The 15,733-nt window shown below is 38.3% G+C and overlaps 1 protein-coding gene across 2 annotated transcripts in view; it reads right to left on the bottom strand.

The window, feature by feature from the left end:
- The window catches only part of SLC4A4 (solute carrier family 4 member 4), a 307,296-nt gene that overhangs the window by 210,658 nt on the left and 80,905 nt on the right, over positions 1 to 15,733 (bottom strand). The gene's annotated exons all lie outside the window — the stretch shown is intronic.

The raw sequence follows: 15,733 nt of genomic DNA, 5'->3' as shown, positions 1-15,733 counted from the left end.
TTCCCCCAGGCCCCCGCCTCCCAGCCACCCTCCCCCTGTCCAATGCCCAAAGCAGCCCACGCCCTCGCAGGTTCCTCACTGCCCATAACTGCCTAACTGCAAAGCTGATGAAGGAATATTTAACAAGATGGAGCCTCTTCTTTACATAAGGGCAGTACCCAAAAATGTTTAGTCACACTTCAGTGCACTTGAAAAACAAGCCCAAGTAAAATATTGTACACACGAGGGGAAAAAAAATTTCCAACACACTCAAGCACATAATTGAATGCCCTACTAGCTCCTTTTGACCCCATCTCCTAAAAATCATGTAATGAAAAATTAACTAGAATTTCCCCCAGGTTGTGGGTATTTTCTCTTTCTTTAAAAAAAATGGAAAGCATTTGGAAACTGATGGCTATATTACAAAACTAAGGCCCACAGATACTCCTTATAATCCCTGGGTAACCAAGAATATACATGTAACTGCAGTCCGAGTACACAGATTTATTCATATGCAGAACTTTGAAGAAATATATGTACTCAACCTAAAAAAACAAAAAACTTCCTACCATCTGAAAACCACTATAATCAGGACAGAATAAAATTCTGTAGATGAAAATATATTTACTACAAATAAACCCATGAAAAAATATTCAACCTACCTAGTAATCAATACTAACTATTAAAATAAAATATATGTTTTACCTATATAACTGGCAAAAACTGGGCTTCCCTGGTGGCGCAGTGGTTGAGAGTCCGCCTGCCGATGCAGGGGACACGGGTTTGCGCCCCGGTCCAGGAAGATCCCACGTGCCACGGAGCGGCTGGGCCCGTGAGCCATGGCCGCTGAGCCTGCGCGTCCGGAGCCTGTGCTCCGCAAAGGGAGAGGCCACAACAGTGAGAGGCCTGCGTACCGCAAAACAACAACAACAAAAAAAAATGGCAAAAACTTTAAAGAATGATCACCTCAATGTTGGCAAGGGTTTAGGACACATGTACCAGCACCTTCCAATTTATGTCGCTGGTAGGAGCCTCAATGCGAACATCTCTCTGAAAAGGTATGGAAATGTTTTTAAAGTGTATCTATCCTGTGAGTCAGCAATTCTACCACTAGCAAGATGTTCATTCTAAACACATAACAGTTGTTATCACAAAGTCTTAACTACAGAGGTGACCACTACAGCATAGTTTATAATTGAGAGAAACAGAAAAAGCTTAAATGTCCAAAAAGGAGGATTGGTTAAATAAACTATATTACAACCATTCAATCAAATACCACACAGTCATAAAACATGAAGATGAGATTATTGTTTTTTGACATATATATCATATAATATTAATTGAAAAAAATAAAATTACAAAATCATATGCATAAAGCAATCCCATTTTGGTAAAGAAAAAATTACACATATATCCATAAAAGAGTCTGGAAATGAGAGAGCCCTCATTTTGCATGGTTCTAATGAGTGTGAATTTCAGCTACCACAGTTTGGTTAAAGAACACTAGTCCCCCAACAACACAGTTCAAATTTCAGCTGGATGGTAAATTAACTGTGAGTAATTGCATAAAACACAATTACTGTATTTTATGTACTGTATTTTACGTATATGTACATAACATATATGCATCATGATCGTGACCAATCATAGTGCTCCTTTCAAAGTCTGCCAGTGATTGGTCACTACACATTTGTTATCCAGTTCATGCACAGACAGCAAAGTGTGTAGCTGTGCTGCCTTCTTGTCTTCCAATGATAAATTCATATGACATGAATAATCAAAAGAGGGAGCTAGCCAACAAAGATGAAAGTACAGCACAGAAACAAAAAGTACTAACACTGGAAGTGAAATCTATGTCAAATACGAATGGAGTTACAGAAGACCTAGCTGATTATGGGAATGTAGATAATGCTGCCATTCCCCATTTGAGAGACTCTAGATGTACAGTCAGAGGAACTTAGTGAAGGCCAACTCATTAACATCAATAGTAAGGCAAGTGGTTGTAACAGGATGCTAACGATGTCCCAGAGGGAGTGATGCTGGCAAAAATCTTTCATGTTACAGGAACCCTCAGAGACATTCCCTAACACAGAAAGCGCAAACGATAAAATGCTGGAAGCTGATCCAGACTTAGAGAGGAGAATGACAATTGCTCTGGGCATAGAAAAGATGCTCACTCCATTTCATGAATTGTACTGTAGGAAAAAGGCAAACTACTTCCGATAAGATTTTACAAAGAAATCAACCACTTTAATCTCAATGTTTCTAATGTTTTAAATTAGCAAATACTAAATAAATAACTAGTTTTACTATTTTTTTTCACTTCCCTATACCTTAATAGCCAACAGTAAGAGAGATTTTAATGATTTGGCAAATTTTTTTAAAGGTCAAAGAACAATAATAACTCTTCCCATTGATCATTAGGATTGTTTTGTATAATTTCAGCTTGCATAGTCATTTTTATGGTCCTACGCTACAGTGTAAAGCAAGGACTGCCTGTATACATACCTTTTAAATGTTATGCAGTTTGTTTCTAGGACTTCTATTTTCTTCCTTTCACTTTCCTATCAATTTTAAAACGTGCACAACTCATTCATGTATTCATTCAGCAATATTTATTGAGTACTGTCTATGTTCTAAATAGGCTCTGCTTCAGGCTTTGAAGATAAAGCAAAGAACCTGACAAAAAGGTCCCTATTCTTACTGAGTTTAAATGCTAGGAGGGAAAACAAACATTAACTAATTAATTAATTACTTAAGTGAATAAATAAATTAGTACATAAACCAATAAACAAGAAAAATATCTGCAAACTGTTTTGTGTTCGCAGAACATTAAAAGAAGGTAACCGAATACATATTAATATAAGATACAATATGTTTCACTTTTGTAATTAGAAAAAAAGCTTTGAAATTTCTTAAATCTCTGGGAGAAAAAAATCTAAAGTTCCAGGACTTTTGTGTAAAAACATTTGCAATGCCTTTCCAATCAAGAAATGGGATGTGGGCTTCCCTGGTGGCGCAGTGGTTGAGAGTCCGCCTACCGAGGCAGGGGACACAGGTTCGTGCCCCGGTCCGGGAGGATCCCACATGCCGCGGAGCAGCTGGGCCCGTGAGCCATGGCCGCTGAGCCTGTACGTCCGGAGCCTGTGCTCCGCAACGGGAGAGGCCACAACGGTGAGAGGCCCACGTACCAAAAAAAAAAGAAATGGGATGTGTAACTATTTTAGAGGATCAGAGAGGGCATGAAAGAAATGATATGAGGGTAAGAAATGACTGGCAGAATTTAGAATCTGGACACTACTCCTAACAAGTAGAGTGTTCACACTACTAGAAATGTAGTTATTCAGCAGAGTGGTTCTGAAACTGACAGTCACAAATTTAACTGACTTTTCATCAACATTCAACATCAAAGATCCCTGAGATAGAATTAGCTTCTAGAAGGGAAAAGTCTATGTTTAGAGAATCAACTTTTTGTCGCTTTCTAAAAGATATGATGTGGGTTTGTCCCCATCTCTAACAGAGAAGAATACATGTCTCTCCTGCTTAAAGAACAGATTCTCCTGCACAGACACTACACACATCTTTGCTGAGCTCTAATCCACAGAGCATTACTCTGTGGTCTGGTGCTCTCAAGTTAGGGAAATACAACTCACTGCTTATCAGACAGCAACTCAGCTGTGACTTCTGTAAAGTGGAATGGAAGAAGGATGTAACGTTGTTACCTCCAGGTCTTCCTCTCCAGGTCCCATATCTAAGCACCTTTCATAAGTTGTCTTATTTATTAAATACAGTCTCTGAGCAACCAATATAACAATCCCTTTGGGATAAAATTCCAAAATTGTGTATCAAAAATGAGCTTTCTACTCTAGTTTCTTTGCTCAGTTGCTCCCCTAATCAGAAGGAAGCTTCCCCAGGAATCAGAAATAAGAGGTCACAGCAATTGTATTGTCAATATCAACATGTGGGAGGGGCATCCTCTATGGCCAGCAAATACCCTCCCCAATTTCTAACACCATTCTTAACACAAAGATATGCAGAGTGAGAGTCTACCCAATGAAGTACATCAGGAGTTCGTTTTTTTCCATAACTTTTGATCATATCAAGAAATGAGCTAGGGCCTCCCTGGTGGTGCAGTGGTTGAGAGTCTGCCTGCCGATGCAGGGGACACGGGTTCGTGCACTGGTCCGGGAGGATCCCGCGTGCCACAGGGCTGGGCCCGTGAGCCATGGCCGCTGGGCCTGCGCGTCCGGAGCCTGTGCTCCACAACGGGAGAGGCCATAACAGTGAGAGGCCCGCATACCACCAAAAAAAAAAAAAAAAAAAGAAGAAATGAGCTAAATACAAGACACAGTATTGCATTGAGACTCTGGAGCCAAACTGGGTTTGAATCCAAACTCTGCTGCTTATTTGCTGTGTGATCTGAGAAAAGCTAGTTAACCTCTCTGTGTTTCAAGTTCCCCACCTGAAAAATGGGATGATGATGATCACCACAGTAGCTAAAATACAAGGTTTAAGTTCATTAGAAAATTGTTGACCCTTACTAGCAAAACCTGCCTAACTTCTAAGAAAGAAAGCTCTCACAGATATTAGCCTTGACAACCCTTATAGGTTGAAAATATATAAGGTAAGAAAGAAAATAGCCAAACGTTCTGCATGTTTTACTTCAGTGAATTAAGTGGCTTCAGTAATGAGAACACAAAGGTGTGTGTTTTAGGAAACAGCCAATGAAAGAACAAGGGGAAAATATAGAAACCCCTTCCGCCTCACTTTAATACTGGGGGAGGGGGGGCAGGTGGGGGGCAAAAACATCAGAAAATCAACTTGCTTTACGGATGAATAGATTATGATTCTAAGTAATACCTAATATAGTCTCATCATAAAAGAGAACCTGGAGAAAAAAATGAGACAGGGTGACAGAGAGGAAAGAAAGGAGAGAGAGAAACTCAAATTCATCCAATCACCTTTGTCAGAACAGAAGGCCTCTAGATCAAAGTGAAGTTAATGTCTCTAATCTGCCTTGATTTTTTTCCTTTTTTATTCTGCCCTCTGGTTAAAATGTGTTTTGGCTTTTTTGAGTAGCTCTAGAATTTCCTGGAGGGTCCTATATCAACATGGTTTCTCTGACCCAGGTCCAACTGTTGGCAGACCACGTGATGGTCTGCAGGGCTTGGGGACACCCAGTGCTCCCAAACCCCCATTGCCAACAAGAAGAAAGCAAATGTAGGGCAGGGATGCTGTCCACACTTACTGCTGCCACCAGCTACTGCAGCAGACATCACTTCCACACCCGCACTCTATCTCCTGTGGAGCTTGAACTTGGCCTCTGCAGTTGCCTTTCATGTAATTCTGGCCTCAATCTGTGCATTCAACCTTTTCTCCCACAGCAACCCAGAAGTGTCTTGTGACGAAATATACCTGCTCATTTTCAGATCTGTTCCTTTTTCCAGTCTAGAATATTCCTTTCTTTCCTCTCTAACTGATTCAATTTCTAAGGCCCAGATGGAGAGTCTATCTTTTCCAATAACCTATACTAACCATTCCCAGGGACATGAATCTCTCCTTTATTCAAACCATAACAACACTTTATGTCTGAATTACTCATTTAGGCACTAACAAATATACAGCTTGCTCATTAGTCCCTAAACTTTTGTAGATGCACCTTCTCTCTCCAACTAGGTCACCAAGGCCCTGAAAGACAGGGTCTGTATTTTATGCACCCTCCTTAAAGACCAACACAGTAGTGTGCACCTAACAGTCACTTTGAGTATTAATGAATTAGACATGACTAAATAAAACTTGGACATTTTCAAATACACAAACTCACAACCGCTTGCTTGCAAAAAGCAGCTTACAGTAAGAACTCTGAAATGGAAAATAAGTTTGGAAAACTGTCCTTATTCTACTCTTCCCCTTAATCCATCTTTGCATGAGCTGCACCAAAATATAGTCACCATTCCCTGTACAGAAAGTCACAAATAAAAGAATGAATATTTCCGGTGAGCTATTTTCCTCTGCTAGATGCAATCTCCTCCTACCCTGAGAGACCACAACATTTAATGTGCACATCTATAAAGACATTTAATATCCACTGCTTGGTGTGTTATTCATTGCTGTACTTTGTCTTTGCAGCTTTTCATGCCTTACCTAAACTGCTCTTGGCACCTATCTTGGGCACAGTGAAGTTATACAAAAGAGAATGGATGGAAAAATGAGTAAAAGAATGAATGAAACAATGAATAATATATATTCTGTCCCAGTTCCACACAAGCTATCGTTCTATGCTTCTATCCTCTACCTCTTTTTAAGCACAACTAGGAAAATGACATGATGTAACAAAACGAAAACCCTGGAGGCTTAGCAATATTTGAAGTATAGTTCTTACACTCACATTTGATAACTTAATTAATATTTATTAGTTTTTATTGCATGCGACACACTATGGTATTTGTTGAAATGACACAAAATGTTTTTTAAGATAAGATCTCTGTCCTCAAGGAACTTAAAGCTGGAAGATAACACATAATAATGGGAAAAAAATGCTATTGATAAAAATGTAACACTCAATAACATTTTTGAATTGTTACACTGTACTAGGCATTGTGTTTAGTACTTTCCATTTACATCATTTATTTTACACAAGCCTGTGAAATATCCTCTACTATTATTCTCTTGTATTACTCTCACATTACAGATAGGGAAACTGAGTATTAAGAGGCTAAGAGACTTCCCCAAGATCACACAACTAGTAAGTGATATGACCTCAAACCCACTTGTGTTACTTCCAAGCCCATTTCTTGGCCACCACACGCTAATGGATGATCTCACTTTTCAAAATGGTCAGATTTCCATATGAACAGTACAGACAGTAAATGTACTGGATTTCAGAAGAGGCAGAAATCATAATGGCATATGAAATAGTCCTAAAGTAAATTAATTTAACATTTGGTTCATTATCCACTGAAAGGCAATTTGCGAACAGGCCCTTTTATTTTTGGTCTGCGAAGCATCCCAATGTGGTCACCCTGCAGGCTACCCAAGAAAAAAATTTTAATACAAATAATGATCATAACGAACATTCATACTGTGCATGACAAGCTTACATGTAAATTCCCTTCTGTGGGTTAAGTGAGGACTTCAGGATTTTGTATTTTCTCCTTGTCAAAGTCCACCATCTGGTAAAGTCTTAGATCTCAAACCAAAGTATAAAAAGAAATAACTATTTGTTTCTTTAAGTTATTAATGTGCTATCACCAACTGGTTTACACAGTTATCATTTTAAGTATTCATTTCTCTTCTTCATTCTGAGATAAAAGTTTGTAGGTAGATACCATGGTTGTTAAAACTTCCACAATTTATCTGACTATTAGGCCATCGTAGTACTCTATAAATGCACTTAAATGTATATATAAAATCCTCAAACTTCTTTTCCCATTCATAACTATAAGAAATGATAAACAACCCAATCCAAAAATGGGCAGAAGACCTAAATAGACATTTCTCCAAAGAAGATATACAGACTGCCAACAAACACATGAAAGAATGCTCAACATCATTAATCATTAGAGAAATCCAAATCAAAACTCCAATGAGATATCATCTCACACCAGTCAGAATGGCCATCATCAAAAAATCTAGAAACAATAAATGCTGGAGAGGGTGTGGAGAAAAGGGAACACTCTTGCACTGCTGGTGGGAATGTGAATTGGTTCAGCCACTATGGAGAACAGTATGGAGGTTCCTTAAAAAACTACAAATAGAACTACCATATGACCCAGCAATCCCACTACTGGGCATATACCCTGAGAAAACCGAAATTCAAAAAGAGTCATGTACCAAAATGTTCATCGCAGCTCTATTTACAATAGCCCGGAGATGGAAACAACCTAAGTGCCCGTCATCGGATGAATGGATAAAGAAGATGTGGCACATATATACAATGGAATATTACTCAGCCATAAAAAGAAACGAAATTGAGCTATTTGTAATGAGGTGGATAGACCTAGAGTCTGTCATACACAGTGAAGTAAGTCAGAAAGAAAAAGACAAATACAGTATGCTAACACATATATATGGAATTTAAGAAAAAAAAATGTCATGAAGAACCTAGGGGTAAGGCAGGAATAAAGACGCAGACCTCCTAGAGAACGGACTTGAGGTTATGGGGAGGGGGAAGGGTGAGCTGTGACGGGGCGAGAGAGAGTCATGGACATATACACACTAACAAACGTAGTAAGGTAGATAGCTAGTGGGAAGCAGCCGCATGGCACGGGGATATTGGCTCGGTGCTTTGTGACAGCCTGGAGGGGTGGGATAGGGAGGGTGGGAGGGAGGGAGACGCAAGAGGGAAGAGATATGGGAACATATGTATATGTATAACTGATTCACTTTGTTATAAAGCAGAAACTAACACACCATTGTAAAGCAGTTATACTCCGATAAAGATGTTAAAAAAAAAAAAAAGAAATGATAACTAGCTAAATGAAGAAATCTCCATATACATATAAATCTTTAACGTACATACACACATTTTAGTGGCATCTGTTACTCCTGCCCACCTAGCAACCCTAACCTCTTTTTCTGATAACAGCACCCCATTTTCCTTTGGAGAACCATCTTTATCCTTGTAAGTCCACCAAGGCTGAATTACCCCCTGTGACACAGGCCTGGACAATGAGAATATCACAACTCTTGGCCACAGCAATTAATTTTCGAGTGGACACTTCATCTAATCCAGGCCAATCAAAATGAAAAATCATCAGCTTTTTGTTGGAACTTCCAGGAAATAAATCTTCACTTTATGCTAAGATGATAAGATGGTAATAAAATCTTTGAGCGCAGCTGGTCACCTTGCAACCCTAAGGGAAAAGCCTGCCTGGGAATAAGAAACTCAGAACCAAGACAGAAACAAGCTCCTGATGCCATCATTTAAGCACCTAGGTCCAGCCATGCCTGAAGTCAGTAATTTTTCAATGCTATGTAAGGATTCCCTTCTAGCTAAAAGAAATGAGGCGATTTTTCTCGTCACTTACAACCAAAGATTTACGATATAGACATCTATGATTCCATTTGAATGGGTTAGGGTAGAACTAACTTATATTAGCCAACCACATATCAGCATCTTCAAAATAATTGCATTGAAGAACCTGTTTTTATGGAATCCAACTTTTAGTGGAGTAATCTGTACGAGTTCACCTAGAGTTTCTCCATGCCCTAATCTACCTCATAGATTACTTCAACATATCCAGAAAATGACTGCTGACTTACATGCTGGCAGGCTCTAGACAGGTAAATTAGATGGTTACTTTTTCTGTTTCAAGTTAGCTAAGAAATTGAAACAGCCAAATAGCATTCATTTAGATGGATAATTTTTTAAAATACTTAGGTATCCATGTATTAATAAGCTCCCACACATGAAAAGCTGTCAATTATCACAGTTATCCTTAACATGCCATGAAATTATTATGCAGCCTTAAAGAGTCAACAGCGCAAAGACCCTAGATTTCAGAATACTACCAAGCAATCTTACTTAGGGGCAGAGTAAGCTCAATTTCAGCCAACAAGAGATGATAAAAACTGGAATTCACTGAGATATTTTTGGAAAATACCTGTGTCTTAGGCTTTCATCTTCAAAATGTTGAAAAAAAAATTTACCTACAATTTACATTACAAAAATGTTATCAGAACTCAAGTCATATTTACAAGATTATTCAGAATTCTTTAGAACAAAAAGGTGGTAGCCCTTACATTCCCCAATTTACTCTTTCTCCTTCATAATTTCTGCTAACACAGTGGGTTGGAAAAATTAAAACTAGGCTTTTCAGTGGTGTTAATACATGTACTTAAAATGCTGCTAAGCCATTCACAAAGAAGTAGTCCCAGTGATGGTCTACCAGTCAAATAAATTTTATCTATGAAACTACAGGGCACACCATATTGAAACATTGGCTCAAAGACTTTTGGGTCTGCTGATGCTTTTTATTAATCATTCCAATTATATTAATTATATTATTAATATTATTCCAATATTTCAAGAATCTCTATCAGGAAGACTTAAAATTCTAATCAGTCATTTTGGGGTTTAGCAGCCTCAGTAGGGACCTAAAGTAAGTAACTATTACAGACTGAATTGTGTCCCTGGCAAAATTCATGTTGAAACTCTAAGCCCTAATGTGATGATATTTAGAGATGGAGCCTTTGGGAAATAACTGCGTATAGATGAGGTTATGAGAGTGGGCCCTTCACAATGTGATTAGTGCCCTTATAAGAAGAGACACCAGAGAGTTTGCTTCCTTTCTCTCTACCATGGAGGACACAGGGAGAAGGCTGCCATGGAACTGGGCCCTGACCAGGGAACCTAATCAACTGGTACTTTGATCTTGACTTCTCAGCCTCCATAAGTGTGAAAAATAATTTCCTATTGTTTAAGCTACATAGTCTATGATATTTTGTTACAGCAGCCTGAGCTAATACAGTAACTAAACTAACTAATGGTGAAACTAAACTTTTTGACTTTTTTTTCTGGATTTTTCTCATCACCATATCATTTTCCCTACTTCATTTAATCCAAGTTTGCATGATATTCATGAGCCCTTGGCAGGGGGGATGGGCTCATAAAACAGTAATAACCCAATTTCACTGACATTGCTCTAGTTGCATATCATGCGACTGCACCCCACTGATAAATCTACCTCCCAAGTATTTTCCGGGTCCCCAAGAGATGTTTCACACTTATCCTTTTGGCTCCAGCCCCACTGTTGCTGCCCTCTGTCTGCAAAATCACCTGCAAAGGGTACCACATTTTAGACACTGTCACTAGGGCCCAGCATGGCAATGCCACTACCCTGCCAAGGAAGTCAGCTTCCAAAGTTCCCAAGGAGGCAATATCCAAGGTGCCAAAGCAACACAGTAGTGAAAAAAAAAAAGCAGGTGACCAAGAAGTCTGGTGGAATATCATAACAGATAATGTGGATTTTGATGAGTCAGTACATTGTTCAGAGTGTTGTTTGGCCCCTGCTTGAGTCTTAAGTTATGTCTTTTGACATCTACCACGTGCCAGAGAATTTACAGAAGAAAAATGATTCAAGTAAGGAAGAGAAATTCCTACAACTATGTCTATTCACTCAAATTTAACCACCAGGGTGTATCTGCCTTGTTACAAGGTACCTAACACCTTACATATCTGGATAAGCATTAACTTTTGGTTCTTATTTTTAACTCCCTTCTAGTCGTTTGTTCAGATCAAATTCCTTTCCCCAAAGAAACAGCTTTATCCTGACCTTTCCTTCAGTGAATCAATAAATTCTGTTTTGTTTATTCCAGTTATAATTGGGTTTCTTACACTTGCAACCAAAGGCTAATTTATATAATATATATATTAAAAAAAACAGAACCAAATGTTAACAATTACTATCCCTAAATGATGGAATTATTGATTATTTTTGTTTTCCTCATTTTGCTTACGTGTAATTTCCAAATTTTCTAAAATTAACATTAATGTCATTATTATAAGGAAAACAAACCTATTAAGGTATTTTTAATTGCTAACTTGAGGACAGTCATGCCAAATTAGTGCCAGACACTTCCCTACCGTACTTGAAACTACAGAATCTCAATTATCTTTCTCAACAAATGTCCAAAACAAGCATAACCCTCATGCATTTGCCTTAACGGCTGTCTAGGGATTCAAACAGACAGTTCTGAACCATGTAACAGGACTGGGCATGGTTCTGAAAGGCACACAGGCCTAAAAATAACTCCATAGGCACAGAACAATGGAGACAGGGTGAGGGGCTTTCCATGCAAGTGGCATGGAAAAGTAAGATGCTTTCTATAAAGAGGAACTCACCCTTTAATTAAGATGGTGAAAAATATGGCCACCAGCAAGCTCTTCCTAAAAGACTGAAAAGTTCCTAATGCATGTCACAGTTCCCATTTCCATTTTCCTTTAATTTCTCACTCTCTACTTCACTTCTCTTTGCTCTGCCAGAGCTGTCCATGATAAGGGTTATATGATGAATCACTCTGCTTAAGAGTGAATACATCAGCATTTTCTCCAGGCTCAACTCAGAACAATTATCAGCACAATTTATACCCTAAGGTTTCCAAAGTCAGACTCAATTCTCATCAACATTAGGAAGTCTTCCCGATTCCCAAAATAAACTCTACAGACTTGCTGGAGTGCAACTCTTTTCTATACAAAGTAGCTAAATTTACCGCTCCAATATTAGTGTCACAACCACCATGCTAATGCTGCCATTAGATGCCTCCACGTACAAAAGGAGGCATCCTCCTTTCTGTAGACTGTCGTTCAAAATGCCTAGGAATATAAAAAGCACCAAGCCTTAGAGAATCTTTAGGACTCCATCCCCACATGGCCAAAATATTCTACCCATCTTTCCTGGATAGCAATATTGAGAAATGTGATTCAAAACATAATCCCGCTAAAAAGGGAGCATGGGGAATAGAGACATCAAGGAAACATTACATAGGTGCTGATGTTTTCTAAAGAAAAAAAAAGTCACATTCCCCACAGATATATCACTGCTCTAAAGATTTTGATAGAACTCTGAACGTAATACAGAAATGTCAGCAAGATTCTACAGTAAGCTTTTCCGCCTTAAGTCTGCTCTGAGTTGAAGATCCAAAATTAGTGGCAGTGATCCCCCACTTCTCTGAAGCTTAATTACATTCTCGGCAAAGAAAAATATATATAGCAGGTCCTCCAACACTACCAATTTGACATTAATAGTTTCACTGTTCTCAGACAACACGATGCTTCATTTGCCTTGTTTCTACCCAGAAGGCTCTGCGTTATTGAAACCAACCAGCAACATGTGTCCCCTGGCCAGCAAAGACCTCAAAACCAGGCCAGAATCTTAAAGACCACTTGTAAAGCCTGAGAAATGGCACATGGATAACAAGAGTCTAATTAATATAAACAATAAGTTTTCATGCTGTTTCATTAAGTACCTTCCCAAATTATCAAGAGCATTTAAAAAATGCTAAATCCATTTTCAGTAACAAATAAAATGAAATCAGCTAAGTTTTTAGAACCATATTTTAGAAGAGAGGAGCATCATTTGTTACAGAAATAGACTTCCTTCTAGCTTATCCATACAGCTAAACCACACAAAGCTGATAGAAAACATAGATCAGACTGTGCATGTGGGCTGGTTAGGGACTTTGATTTCATTAAAGTCTGCTATGAACAATCTATGTATTTCACAGAGTATTATCAACAAACGTAAGGAAGTCACCCTTTTCAACACAATATATTTTCACTATAAACTTTCCATGCAACATTTCTTTATCCCTTATATAAAAAGCGTATTTACAAGACTTCAAGTCATCTGGAGATAACCTCAGTTCATTAGAGGGAAGTAAATGAGCACCACTTCAGAAGTCATTATTAACAGCTTCCTGTTCAGAAAGAACAGGCAGAGAAAGTATTTAGTCACTTCTAAGGCTTGTGGTGATGTGTAAGGCATGGCTATTCCTTAATTGGCTGCAGAATTTCCAATTAATTAAATATCAATCACAAAATTTAGAGTTCCTTTGCCTTCTCAGATGGTCACCTTTTCTTTAGATCCATCACGGGTCAGTTTAAGCTGGTTTAGAAATACTTTTGTCAAAATCTGTCTTTCCTAGAACTATGTTCATAAAATGCTTTAGTAACTTCATAAAGTAGAGATTACACATTCACCAGAAAATTGTCCAAATTCCTCTGTCACCTTCCTTATGTGGAGGGGCAGAAAAGAGCCGTGGGATATCTGGGATTCAGATATAGAGGGATATATAAAGAATGAGACAGGGAACTCCTAATAAGACAATAGAAGGTGCTCTGGGTATGAAAAACGAGACAAACGAAAATCTCTAAGAGGAAGCCAAGATCAAATACCAAAGCCAGCAAATATAAACAGCAAACCTAAAGGAACCAGAAGGAAGAATCAAGATCAAGTTACCAAGTTAAGAGTGAAAAGCTAGGGTAAACTGAGATAAAAGCAACCCAATGGGATATGTAGGTGAGTGAGTAGGTCAAGGCAAATATTAAATATAAATACTCAAGTTGTCTAATAATGTGAAAATGAACTAAAGAAGTATTATTGTTTTGGGGGCTATGATGAGAGGGGGGGATTGTTCTCAATGCATTTTAAGGAGGACTTACGTAAGATACTTAAAGACCCTCCAAACCTTGCAGATATGTTGGCAAATTCCCCCCATGTGATCAGTGAAGTGTTACAGGAGCTCGTTCTCACTTCAGGGGAAACAGGTCTTTCTGACTTAGGAAGCATTCATTGTTCGGATGGAGTTCTGTACATGCCCTCCTGTCTAGTGATAGCCAGGGAATTTACTTCTCAAGACAACACAACCCTGAGTAAACAATAATCATGGGTGGAGTGATGGAATCAGAATTGTAAGTCCTAGATCCCGTGCTCAGCTCCAATCCCAAATGAGCAAATCCCCCTTCACCCTCTGGCTCAGGTTCCCCACCTGGTTGACATATAATAACAACAGGAAAAAGGAAGAAATTACAAGACACATCCATGGATGATGGAATTGAATTTTACTCTTCTGCCTTACAAAATCTATTCAGAAATACAAGACAGTGCTATTAGATTCAATGATCTACTAACGTGCTGTTCATTCTGTCATTTTTTATCTCATCTTTCATTTGAGAAACAATACCTATCAACAAATTTTCAAATGCAAAGACTAAAAAAACTGAATTTGGCATTCTTGGAGGGAAAAACTAGTAATCCTTAGCAACATTCTCACCCTTTATTTACCCTGCTTTTCAATCAGAGATGTGTAGTGAGCAGTCACTAGGAGTATTTAAAAACCAGCGATAAAGAAGTTATAAAATGAATGAAGATATTTACTCTTCCTTTTTCAATGAATTTATCACCAATTGTGGCAACAAAAATAAACCTCAGTGAAAATGACCTAAAGAGGTAAAGGCACATAACCAACTCCAGAGACCTAAGTGAGCAGGAAATATTTAAGAGAATTTTTAAAACTGAAACTTCACTGGAAGAAGAATAAAGCACGTGAATAAGGATGACGGATTCCAAACACAGAAAGGGAAAGGCATGCATGATGGTTCACAGATTAACAAAAATACACGGTAAAAGGAAGTAAGCTATGCACAAGGGTGACCTACTGAAATGAATGTGGAAATTCTGTATAGAACACATGTTTTGATGTACAGGTCCTACTGACAATCAGCTACTTTTTCTCTTCGAGTAGTGTCTGTCGTCAAAGCAAATACACATCAGCAACCCAAGAGATAACAAATGTTAGACAACATTGGTTATTTCTGAGCTGCACCCAAAACACATACACATGAAGATTATTATACCCTTAGGTATACCCACTCAGTCTCTACTCTTGTCTAATAGAGATTTTAGGAAGTGTGATTTTCTACTACAGTAGAACAAAACTCATGTTTTGTTACCATGTTCCTTTAAAAAGTCTTACTTTTTCGAAACAAGAGCCCAAACAATTTTACAGATTCCATTGTTGGTTTACATAAAAATAAATTACAGTTATTAAATACACTCTGAATTTTTGCCTTATATACTCAAAGAAAAACTGGCCAATGCCCAGTTCTTACAATGTTATATTCATCTAATCCTACTTTAAACCACACCCCAAAATGCCATCTAATAGTTACTTGTGATCCCAGCTAAATAAATCCCCTAAACAGCATTCTGAAAGTCAGTTTCTAATCATTTTTCCTGGCTACTAATATAAA

The sequence above is a fragment of the Tursiops truncatus genome, chromosome 5 (genome assembly GCF_011762595.2).
Source record: "Tursiops truncatus isolate mTurTru1 chromosome 5, mTurTru1.mat.Y, whole genome shotgun sequence".
Classification (NCBI taxonomy): Eukaryota; Metazoa; Chordata; class Mammalia; order Artiodactyla; family Delphinidae; genus Tursiops; species Tursiops truncatus.
This window is presented reverse-complemented; position numbering and strand designations above follow the sequence as displayed.